Genomic DNA, 12,623 nt, shown 5'->3' on the forward strand with positions numbered 1-12,623 from the left:
TTTTGAGTATAAATGATTGGCCGTATATTTACACTTTCAGGCTTAGCTGATTAAAACTGCCCCGAGTGAAGTTTTCAATAAGCACTGAAAGGAACGGCAGCCAACGGCTTGGATTTTTTTTTTTTTTTTTTTTTTTTTTTTGTGCCCACAAAAGCAGGATTTGGTGGTAGAAATAGCAATTAAAGCACTGAAAAAATATATAAAAAATACAGTGCTGCCGATACCATTCGTCTGTATTTAGATTGCATATAGTTTTGCCCGAAAGTGATTCTAGTTGCTATTTGCACCCATTTTTTTCCCAACCATGATGCAGAAATAAGATCTAGCAGATAGGATGTGGTATTCTCTTATACGGATCACACTATTGTCCTCTCAAATGGCTTTTCTGAGGTTTCATTAGGATTTCTAGTAGCAGTGAAGTTTCTGCACCGCTGCTATCCCTTACGTGCTCGCAGACACACACAGGCCCAATCCTGTGTGTGGTTCTGTGCTTCATTATGCCCCTGTTCCAAACTTAAGCTGGAAGTCGTATTACACAATCACTGCTCTCAGTATGACTTAGGGCTGCACGAAGCATAAACCCAGTGCAATAGTCTCGGTTTGCATCATCTGCCCGTATCTTCGGGATTGTGGCTAAATAATGCACAATATCATAATTTTAGGATCAGGATGGTTAAATATTTAACAGAGAGGAAGGGCAGTCACTGTTGTCTAACAGCCCCTGCAATACGAGGTGGGTATTGCACTCTCTGGCTGCAGCATCTGGGAGAGGATTGTCAGCTCGTTTCCTCAGTGACTGGCAAAGCCAAGGAGTCACAGCAGGGGCACAGCTGAGGACAGAAGGCAGGGGAGAGGGATTTTGAACCTCAACAAAAGCGATGTCAGCTCTTTAGATCAGATTTCCATTCCAGATAACGTGGGCTCATCAGAACGGTGGAAGTCCTGTCTGCTGTGGCAGCTAATAGAGGGCAGAGCTGCAGTTTCTGTGCTGCAATCCCTTCCTCACACATTCCTCACTGAAGCACAACCTGCACACCTCCTGGCAGAGCCAATCCCCCACTGTAGGCGCTTCTACTCAGAGAGTGTCATTACGTTCTCAGAGAGTCTTTCACTGCTGTAACATGACATGGCCAGCATTTGTCATGTTATCTGCTCTCCTGTTGCCAGGGGGAGGAGCATGTGCAGTTGAATGTTTTGAGTTTATCTTTTTTTTTTCAATATATGTATTGTGTGTTTACAGTAGTGAGGCAAGGTCAAAGTCATGTATTTTGTTCTCCAAGCACTATGTGGTTGGTTGGGCTCCTGATGGCCCTTAGCTCTTGGGTGTATTCATCCCACTGACTTGCTCCAGCTCTTGAGAAAGTGTATCTCTATAAATGTTAGCTTTTTCCCCTAGTTGTGTAAATTCTCTTGTGTCAGGTAAGGGAAACAGCTGACACAAGGCTGTAATCTGGAGACCCAGGCATTTCTTTGGGAAACCTGGATTTAGGCCTTGGAGGATCTGGAGACCCTAAATCTGTCATTTAAAGTTCTATAGAAAATCAGTATTAGGTGGGAGAGAGGGACTTTTGGGGGGAATTCACCCCTGAATTCACATACACCACTGAGATGACATTCCCTGTGGCTTCCTATACTTGGGACTTCCCTATATGGAACAAGCATCACACTTGGATATACCAAACTGCCAGGATCTGTCTGTGAGGTCACACAACCAAAGCAAGGTACTGATCTCCCTGAATGGCACAGGAGCTCCCAGCTCGTCAGGGGTGGTTAGAAAGCTGGAGGCCGTCTTTTGACCCAGGCACGCATTACTTTGCAAATTACCTTGCTATGTGTTTTTAAGATTTATTTTACAACCGTGAGGATTAGAGGAATTTGTTGTAATGAAAACTGGCATTGTGTCATTACTGTGTAACTGTGTAGCTGGATTCTTTGGTCTGCCTGGGTACTTGCATATTATTCCATTCTCTTCTGGTCCAGCTGCTAAGTGAGTTGCACCAAATGGAGGCCACCAAGGTACATCCAACATGGAGCAGTTATAATAACATTTTCAAGTAATTGCACATCAGCTTATTATTTGGGTTCCCTGTTTTGGTATGGCATATGTGTGCATAGCCAGGGCAAATTCCAACTTTTTTTTTTTTTTTTATTTTTTCTAATTTAAGCCCTGCCTTGCTTTTGGTGCTTATCCAGCCTTCTTTGCTGGATCCCTGTTAGAGATTTACCAAGGCCTCCCCTCAAACCTCTTCTGAAAGTTTGGTACTAAATTATTAAGTTTCTGCTTGATAATCTACTCTAATAATCAACTGTAGTTGAACATCTCCTTTCATTTTTGACTTTTCTGCTTCTTTCTGTGGTCATTAAGTCTCTGATGTATCCTGACAAACATAGGATTTGGAATTCATTGCTTATGCCATTTCAGGTTGTCATGTAGCAAGGACTGAAGTGTGCACCATTTGTTATTGTACAGTCATTAGACTGCAATGGCAGTGAAAACAAAGTTCTGAATTTGCCATTTGAGAGCTGATCTAGGGATCCTTCTCTTGGTATTCAGGACTGTAGGAAGTATGTGCTAGATTAGGACGTACATCTGCTTTATTAAATTCCCTATATATTTTTTTTGCCCCCAGTGTCTAAGATGCTTCACACAGCATAAAGGCAGCTGGTATAATCCAAAGGTTGGGCTTACGATACTTTCCTTAAGACCTGACAGTACTGACTCTAACACAGCCATAGGCCTGACCCATAAAGAACATATCCTTGAGGCCTCAGGAAACATTTGCTATTACACTTAGGTTCTGTGGTGAAGTTTTGCTAAATCGGCCTCGCTGTAACTTCTAAACATTGTAAAAATTCTTCTGCATGTTAGTGGTTGTGAAATGTGCTGGTTCGTTATCTGTGAAAGCTGAAGCCCATTCTTTATGGATTAATTACAGCAGAGCAGTTGCCAAGTGATCTTCTCCACAGCACCCACGAACTTTGGCCTTACATGAAGAGGACTCATCAAATGGTGAGAAAATAAGTGTGGTTCTCAGGGCTATGAATTATTGAGGGGATGCTCTATTATTTTTTTTTTTCTTGGTATCAATTCTGTTATTTAACTGGCATTAAAGTTAGATTGGTTTTGGTAGGGTAATTGCTGGGGCCAGAACCTGATTTCTCACCTTCCCACCCGCTATTTCGCTTGTTACTTTCTCAAGCTTTATCATCTTCTTATCCATCCTGGACTTTTCCAAATAATTGTTAGAGATACACTGAATTTATGAGCTATTTTTTTATTTCTTGATTTAGCCTTAGTCCTGTGCATGTGCTCAGCTGTGTCCATAGGAGAATTTCTATCAGCACCACCAATCAGTGCAGCACAGCTTGGATATGCAGAATTGTTGGAAAGACTGAAACTCAGACTTTGCAAATATGTATTCCTGCATTTAATTGAAAAGCTACTGAAATTAGTACAGGAGTGAGAAGTCTGGAAATGCTTTAGCTAGCACTAATTTGTTTGCTTTTATGCTGTTCAATTCATTTCTTTTAAGACAGCGTGATGTAAATTGTTCATTTGCTTCTCTAGTTTCCTAATTTCTGGGAAATTTTGAAATCTGAGCTTCAAAACGTTTATAAAATTTTAGTAATGCTCATGATTCTCATAAAAGGAACAAAACGTTATTGTGTTTAACCATTTTGTGAGAAGGGAACTGAATCTAGAGAGGAACTAATTCTATCAGTAACTCACTGCCTTAGTCAGGTCTTCAACCCTTGCTCTAGCTCCATACCAACACTAAGTAATGATTTTTACACATGGGATTATTAAGCATGCATTTTAAAAAGAGAGAATTTCCTTTTTTATAGCTGTATGTGAAGGGTGGAATATTAGTAGTGGGAGAGGACATGAGAATGTGACTGTTAAGCACTGGTACTGGCTTCCTGGTAGTTTAGAGAGGTGACAGCTTAAAATAACGGTGTATACAATGATCTGCAGTTTAGGAGGCAGATCACAATGACCAGAAGTTCACAGGATGCTGAGAGATGTCCCTGAACTTTGTTGGTTCACTGTTTTGATTTCAGTGGCTCAATTTATGTTTTCCTCCAGTAACTGTATTGTAGAGTAAGGAGTAAAAGGGGCAGAACCCTACTAGCAGCTTACGATCTCCGCATTTCCTCCTCCCTTTATGATTGCTACCACAGAGATTGGAATATTGGCTATTAACCCTCACCCTGCTCTCTACCAAAGCAGGACTGGAAGCTCAGGTGTGTTTACAAGGCAGAAGAAATGGTGAGCCCTTTATACCAATAACCGAATGACTTCTTAACTCTGTGTTAAGAATTACTACAGTACTGTCATCAAACACTGAACTAATTTAACCTTTGTCAAAGTTAGTTACCATTTTGCATATTAAAAAATGAGATTTAATACTTAAGCCAAAAAGAAGCAGCAGTTTTCAGGCAGAGTGCACTGAGATATAACCCAGAGGTCATTTATTTTTAATCCTGATTTAATTTTCAGTTTCTTTTTTTCTTTCTCGGGCACTTTCTTTAGTTTTCTTTTTGAAATCCATTTCCAGAATTAACTTTAAGCGTTTAATTATTGGCGCTCTGCTTCACCAAACAATTAATCACATACCTAAGTCATAATACTTGCACGAGGCCAGCTTGTAAGAGAGAAGTCTGAATGCACTTTAGTCCCTCACGTTTTGTACTTGGGTTTGCCTATCTGAGAACCAATAGGCTGGATTCAGCCCAAGTGTGAGTCAGCATGTAAGCAGGGTAAGGAGTTGGGGCTCGGATCTGTATGCAAGCTTGGTATTACAAACGGAGTGAATGGTTTCAAGATGATTTACATTTGTTTTTTAAATTTAAGCACTTCAGTTGTTTAGCTGAGCAGAGTTTAGATACTCCATATGCTTAAAGTTAAATGCTTAAAGATAAGTGGCTTAAAGGTTTTCTAAAAGCATATTTGGAATTGATGTAATTCTTTTACTTCAATAGAAGTTGGATGGTTCTGAAAATCCCATTTTTATTACTCTGCTAAGAAAGTAACGTTGTTTCTTTTATTCCATCCCTTTTTTGTTAAGTCGTTTTCACTTCTGGTCCTATTCACATTGTTTCCTTCTAACCTGTCCTGTAATGTCCGATTTTCTATTAACTTTGCTATGCTGACTATTCTTTGTCTCTAGAGCAATAGAAAGGGTATGAAGAGCACAGTGGGTGGCATTTTTCAAAAAGGGAACTGAGACTTGCTTGTTATTACAAATTATTCTCTAAATTGAGATAATTAGGAAGCCAGGTAGCAGTAGTAGGATTTTAAGGTGATTCTTTAATAACCATTATGCTTACTCGTTGAAAAACAAAGCAGAAAAACCCACTGAGTAGATTGATTCTTTAAAGTTAATATCAGTGTTCTGTTACTAAGCTGTGTGTCACTGAACTTTTCTTAAGCCTTGGGAGATACAACACAGAATTGGAAGAGAAGCATGGATCTCCACGGAGGGCAGTCCGCTGCATTCTTGGTAAGTTCAAAACATATGTATAAAATTGTATTTCTGTTAAAATTTCACCTTTATGAATTGACATATATTTAGGGTGCTTTGCACAGGGACAAAACAAAGGCAGTTTTATGGAAACGGTCTCTGTTCTGTGGATTCTTTCATACTCTCACCCTGTAAAAATCTGTGTTGTGTTATAGCTGAGTTTGTGGTGTGGCTCCTGAATGAAAACAGTAAATAACATAAAATTCATAGTTATTTTCACAATGATTATACAACTGTGTTTTCATTCCCACTTTCTGAATAAAACAAGATAGATAGCAATGAGTTTTCTCCCAGTAACTTTTCAATCCACTGCTTCATTTGAGCTGTATTTGATACAGAGATAGAGGTCACAAGGTCAAGTTTCTACAGTTTCAATGAAACTTAGTGGATGAGATTAGAAAAATGACTCAAATTTGTGCCCCCAGGACAGAAAAAGCTTCAGCATGGATATTTTCTATTCCATTCAACCTGCTGCCTTGCAAATTAGCATCACTGGTTGGTCGACAGTCACAGTGTGAGTTGCTCCCAGTAGTGAGAAGTTGGTGTTTTGTGAAGAAATTTAGGGAAATTATTTAGGAGGGAGTGGGAATCCAGCCAGGGTAATGTCAGTTTGGGATTGCTCCACGAGTATTTTGGGGCATGTGCAAGCACATTAGGAAGTAACTAGACTTTGTTACTTTGCTGGTCATGAAAGAAACCCTTGTTTTTGCAGTCTCTTCCAGTCTCCCAAACCAATCGTGTATCCTTCAACTTCATGGTGGTCTGTACCTAGGTTAGATGCGTGTTTTTCCTATCCTTGTCAGAGAAGGGAATTGTTGAGGCATTTTCAGTATTTCATTTCTTTGATGGTTTGAATGTCAGCTCTGAGATATGTGTCAAATTTGTAATAGTGTTTTTAGCTCTTCTCAGAAACTGACTGTCATTTGGACTGCAGCTATGTGTCCCTGACCTCTCCTACAATCTGCACTCTAGGAGCAGTGCATTGTATTCCGGTTAACTTCCTTACTGGAGAAAGATGTGGAGCTAGGCAGCGGGGCAGAAAGCAGTATTAGGATCTGGCTGCATAAATTACCACATTGCACTGCATCTTGGATAATGCCAGTGTTTCCCAAACTTCGTAGTCATGGGCTCCTAGAGAACTGACTGTCCCCAAAAGTATAGTCTGCTCACTCTCAGTCAGTAAGAAATGGTCCATTACACTTGCCAGATGTACCAGTTCATTGAGGTAGGCTCAGGTGTTGGTTCACACTTGCAGGCTCAAGCAGGCTAACGTGATGGATGTCTGGTATTTGTAATTTTTTTCTATGTAACATTAGATGGGAGAAGCATTCAAGGCCAGGCTGGATGGGGCTTTGAGCAACCTGGTCTAGAGGGAGGTGTCCCTGCCTATGGCAGAGGGTTGGAACTAGATGATCTTCAAGGTCCCTTCCAACCCAAACCATTCTATGATTCTGTGATTCTGTATCTTAAGACACTTTTTGAACAGAGTTTAGAGCTGGAGCACTGATCTTTAAAAAGAGTTGAATTTTTCATTTTAAGTCATGCGTATAAACCAAAAGTTTTAAAGAGAATAAAAGGAGAAGAAACATTTCAAATTCAATAACTTCTAAGACAACTGCCTTGAAACTTGTTGTAATGCCTGTATGTTGAAATGTGGATTTCAAATTTTTGCTTGTCCTCCTGCCCAGTTAAAATCTTTATGCCTGGCAAGGAACAAAAAACTGTGATACTCTTCTCCATTTTCTGTTTGTTTACAAGTCTGCTGTTTGACAAAATCACAGCCAGTAAGAGAACAACTGATTGCTAAAACAAAACAAAACAAAACAAAAGTAGAGAAGAAAAAAAGACTGCATTCTATCTTTATGGAACTCCTGATTCTTCTGTTAGAGTGTCAGATCCTTTAATGTGTTCTTAGCTTTAAATATTGTTGTTTCTTTAATGGTATCTAAATTAAAGGAATGAAGAAGTGTCTTCAGCATGTTTCTAGGATCTAGTTCTCATATCCTTTATCATCAGTGCTCTTGCACAGTGTCACCAGTTAAATATTATTTCTTGGAAACCATGGTTAATGTGTTTGTAAATGTTTTATGATATAGAAAAGCACTGCAACTGAAAATAAAATGCCTTTTAAAGATCAACATAGATGTATTTTTAATAAGAACAGTGAGGTCAAATCATAAATGTTAAGTTTTGTGTGAATAGCTAAGAGGTGGTATGTATTTGTTTAACATTACATTTGTATTTCCTGCATTTTAAATAGTTTTCCTTAGGAACTTAAATTTAGGAAATGATTGCAGTTGATTTTTGTAGGGATTTTTTCTTTAAAAAAGATCACTTTTAGTCTGCTAAAATTGACTGCTGTTTATCCTGTGTTTTCAAATAGTATAGTCTTCAATGCTGCTATATGTGGCCAGATGTTTTCATAGAATCACAGAATCACAGAATGGCCTGGGTTGAAAAGGAGCACAATGCTCATCCAGTTTCAACCCCCTGCTGTGTGCAGGGTCACCAACCAGCAGACCAGGCTGCCCAGAGCCACATCCAGCCTGGCCTTGAATGCCTCCAGGGATGGGGCATCCACAGCCTCCTTGGGCAACCTGTTCCAGTGCGTCACCACCCTTTGAGTGAAAAACTTCCTCCTAATATCTAACCTAAACCTCCCCTGTCTCAGTTTAAAACCATTCCCCCTTGTCCTATCACTGTCCACCCTCATAAACAGCCATTCCCCTCCTGTTTATATGCTCCCTTCAAGTACTATGAGGCCACAACGAGGTCTCCCCAGAGCCTTCTCTTCTCCAAGCTAAACAAGCCCAGTTCCCTCAACCTTTCTTCACAGGAGAGGTGCTCCAGCCCTGTCCTCATCTCGGTGGCTCTCCCCTGGACCTGATCCAAGAGCTCCACATCCCTCCTATGCTGGGGGATCATGATCATGAAGACCTCAGAAATTCACTGACCTTTGCTGTCTCCCCTGTATGCTGATTTTAAGCAGACTTAAACACTAAGAAGCAACTATGACAATGGCTTTTTATAAAGTAATAATCAAAAATACATCTAAATTTCTCCTTCAAATGCATATCAGTAAAAGTTCCCATAATGTGCTGCTGCTACATGTAAGGCCTGTAAGCAATTTTAAGTCAACATTCTGTAAAAAAAAGGAACTAAAAATTCCTATAAATAACGTATAACTTGAAGATGTATGGAACTCCTTTATTATGTGCTAAATGCTGTAATAAAACAGGCTATCAGAAGGTTTTGCTGCGTGTTACTAATTTGAATTTCTTTTTTTTTTTATCCCAATATTTTTGCAGGTGTGTGGAGGAACGGGTCCTGTGCTCACTGTTGTTACTCCCACATAGGCGGACTCTGTAACTGATTATATGTGGGTAGGGCCCTATTGAAATTAAGGAGATTCTGCAGTAGTGTGGGGTTCTGTTTGTGTGACCCCACTGTGCCTTCTTACTGTGAATTCTGTCAGTGTATCATGGGTTGTGCTGGAACCTGCCTTTTGGGATAATGTAAGTTCTGCTTTTCCCCCAACTGTACTTTAGACGTGAAATAATCATTAAAAAAAAAAAAGAAAAAAGTGTTGAATTAGAAAATAAATATAATTTACATGCATTCTTTTAATTATGTTTTTTTGGCAGTACCAAATAATATATTCCTCAAAACTTCTTAATGGCACTGAGGCTTTGTGGATAGTTGGTCACATGATGAGAAAATTCAGCTGTAAGTACACTGAAATGATTGAATTTTTCAATAGTTAGTCTTTGCTGATGTTGACAAGCTTAATAATGATAAAAGGGTTAATCAAGAGGTGTGATTTATGTGCGACCCTGGTTCTTTTTAGAGCATACAGACAATATATATCCATTAGGGATATGATTATTCTTGGGTAATTTACCACGTGAACCTGGAGTCCTTCAGCACTGCTGTTAGGTAGGGAGTTTAAATTTCTTTATTTCCTTTGCTTTCAGAACAATGTGCTTCTGACCTGCTCTCTATCTTCACCCATAAAATTTTCCAAATTTATAGATCTATAAAAACTGTTTATACCACCAGTATTTGGGTAGCTACTGCAAGCAGATTTACTAACATAATTGTCTTGCTGAGATGAACGTTGAAATGTTAATAAATACATACTTATGTTCATGTCAAAGTAACTTGCTTAAATTAAACTAAACTGATCTGACGTTATGAGTGGCAATTTGATCACACATGCTGATTAATTATAGTCTTCTTAGGCAAGAACTATATATTTTATTTTAACTAAGCATCCCGTGCTTAATCAGTAATAATTATCCATACCCTCTGTCAGTGGATTCACCCAAAATAACTATAAATATACTTGTATATTGAAGAGGAAGTTTTTTTCTTGTATCTATGGGTACAGGCATTGCTATGATTCCTATTTTTATATCCAGTGAGCAAAAATTATGTGTAGGTGTTTTACCTGTATAACGCTAATGGCTTTATAAACTCCATGCCCTTTTTTATGATGGTGTATTTCCTTTCTGGTGTTCAAGTACAAAAATGTTCTGAAGGCATTCTTATATCTGGAAAATGGAAGAACTAGAATTGGTATTGAATTTGTGAATAATTATTAATGAAGTGTAAAGCTCTAGAGGTTTTGTAGGCATGGCCAATTAGAGATTCCTCAATATAGAATAAAGATGCAAATAGTGATTGGGTAGTAAAGATTAAGGGATTGTAGAATTGTTTTTTTGCTTGGCACAAAAGTAACATGCAATGAATTTGAAGAAAGAGCAAGACCAAAGAAGAAATCATTAACAGATCAAAAACAAATTGAGAGTCCAATTAACAAAGAAACGAACAAACAAAACACAAAAAGAAACAAGGAACTGAACAGAAGAATATGTGGCAGAAGGAGGACTGAAATGTGTAGCTACTGGTACTTTTCATTTCATCAAGCATCTGGTTGATTTACCTATCTATTTAATTTAAAACTTTCAGCAAATGTCTTTCTCTACAGTTCTCTGCAATTTTTTGGAGAGGTTGTGTGGGCTTTGGAGAGTTAGTGATTGTGAATTACTTGTATAAAAAGAGTATTTGAGATGACAACTGCAACTAAGAACAGAGGTCAGTGGTCTACATATGCTAAAATGTGGCTAGTGCTAAGCAGAAAACAGAGTTTCTTGTTCAAACTGATAACCATGTTAAGTTTTAACATCTGGAAGAGAGCTCAAAACACAATGTGATTGTTTTTGTTACGGGATGTTTGGTGCTTCTTTTATGATTTCTGAACACGAAATGGAGTTATTTTTCAATATGAGATGAAACCATTATTTGAGAACATTGAATGTTTCTTTTGATTAATGAGAACACTGAATATTTCACTTTGCACCTAAAATCTTGATTTTTTTTTTTTTTAATGCATAGTTCTAATAGTTAACTGTTCTCATCTTTCAGTTCTATGTGCCATATTTATTCTTACTTCCCCTAAGTTGTGCAAAGGAAGGAAAAGGAGAGAGAGATCAGGTGATTGCACAGCAACCAAACCCAGTCTCCTATGTTCACAGAATCACAGAATGACCCAGGTTGGAAGGGAGCTCAAGGATCATGAACCTCCAACCCCCTGCCACATGCAGGGCCACCAACCTCCCCATTTAATACCAGACCAGGCTGCCCAGGGCCCCATCCAACCTGGCCTTGAACACCTCCAGGGACGGGGCATCCACAGCCTCTCTGGGCAGCCTGTGCCAGCACCTCACCACTCTCTCTGTAAAGAACTTTCCGCTGACATCCAACCTAAATCTTCCCTCCTTCAACTGAAAACCATTTCCCCTTGTTCTGTTTTTATTTACTCTTTCAAAGAGCTCCCTCTCCACAGCAGATAAAAAAAAAAAAACAAAAAACAAACAAAAAAACCCCTCAGAAAAGATCTAGTTTCAGAAGAGAAAAAGAAGCAAGGTGATATATTAGTCAGTGGGGTATGAGGAGTCCCCTGGATGTTTCATGTGTCCAAGTTTTTCAGTCATCTCCATGGAGGGCAGCTCATACACATTTGACTGCATCTCCTGCCTGAGAAAGCAGCTCTCTGTGCTTTGAGAGAAAGAATGCAGGAGTTTGGCTCTGTTCTGCTTAAGGTAATGCTGCTACAGAATACTGTTTGGAAGAAAAGGAACTCTGAATTGTCTCCTGCTGTAGGTCACAGTACTCATGGCTGCTAACCCCTGTGGTTGAGCACCTGATCTGCTTGTTTCTTTGGTTCAACCCATTCTGTGCTGTTGTAAATAACTAAAACTAGGAAACAGCAAGAAAGCAGACATGAAGAGATTCTGTTGATGTTGGTGGAATATAGGGTGTGGGCATTTGCTACATGGGCACACTTTGTGTAGGTTTGGGAATACTTCAGGAGCTGGAAATACCAAACTAGAGCAAAGGAGAGTAATTTTCCTTCGGTGGCAAGCTGAAATGATAGCGTTGGTTCTATACAATAACAAGGAAGAGGAAAGGAATGTGCCTGAATGTTCACCATGTTAGTTGTTTTAACTTTACGCTGCAAGATCTTTTTCTCCACTGCTGTTTGTGCTTGGCTTGTATCACCACTGTCCTGTCTTTGAGCTGGGTGTAGCATGTTTTTGTTTGCTGAATGAGGCACCCATCAAATTACAATGTCATGAACATTATTCTTCTTCAACCCTTGAAAGTCAAAACATGGTAGCTCAGGTAGCTGTAATATCCTAGTAATAAATGTGGCGTGAAAGAATCTTCTTATTTCATAGTACAGGAAGAACAGTGTTTTCTGTGTCACTTCATATACCTCCTTCCATCTTCTTTTCTACTCCTAAGCAGATCTAATGCATGAAAGTTTTCTTCAGTGTTGTCCTCAGTTCTTTATTTCCAGTTACAACTTTTGTTAGTAATTTTCTTGTATTTAGGTTGGAGTCCTCACAAAACTCTCTGCATCCTCAGTAAATGACACCATCATGCTGTTGTTTGCTTTAAGTCATCAAATCAAGGCGAAATCTTAGTTTTCAAAATCTTTTTCCAACCCTTCAGGGATGCTCTTTCTTCTCTGTTGGTTGCTTGTATTTTTCATCCCGGTTTTCAGTGGATCATATCTCTATTAGAAAATCT

At 39.0% G+C, this 12,623-nt stretch overlaps 1 long non-coding RNA gene across 12 annotated transcripts in view; it reads left to right on the forward strand.

The window, feature by feature from the left end:
• Positions 1 to 12,623, forward strand: part of LOC122171646 — a 60,907-nt gene that overhangs the window by 2,199 nt on the left and 46,085 nt on the right. For 11 of the 12 annotated variants that reach the window (XR_006172046.1, XR_006172044.1, XR_006172048.1 and 8 more), the window contains exons 2-5: positions 2,937 to 3,010; positions 5,434 to 5,504; positions 8,834 to 9,040; positions 9,170 to 9,251. This is a non-coding gene — a long non-coding RNA (uncharacterized LOC122171646). Of the gene's footprint in view, positions 1 to 206; positions 1,722 to 2,936; positions 3,011 to 5,433; positions 5,505 to 8,833; positions 9,041 to 9,169; positions 9,252 to 12,623 lie in introns of those variants that run through there. The other variant, XR_006172047.1, reaches the window with a different exon arrangement.

The sequence above is a fragment of the Centrocercus urophasianus genome, unplaced genomic scaffold (genome assembly GCF_019232065.1).
Source record: "Centrocercus urophasianus isolate 14NV4802_14NV808 unplaced genomic scaffold, USGS_Curo_1.0 seq_9, whole genome shotgun sequence".
NCBI classification, from domain to species: Eukaryota; Metazoa; Chordata; class Aves; order Galliformes; family Phasianidae; genus Centrocercus; species Centrocercus urophasianus.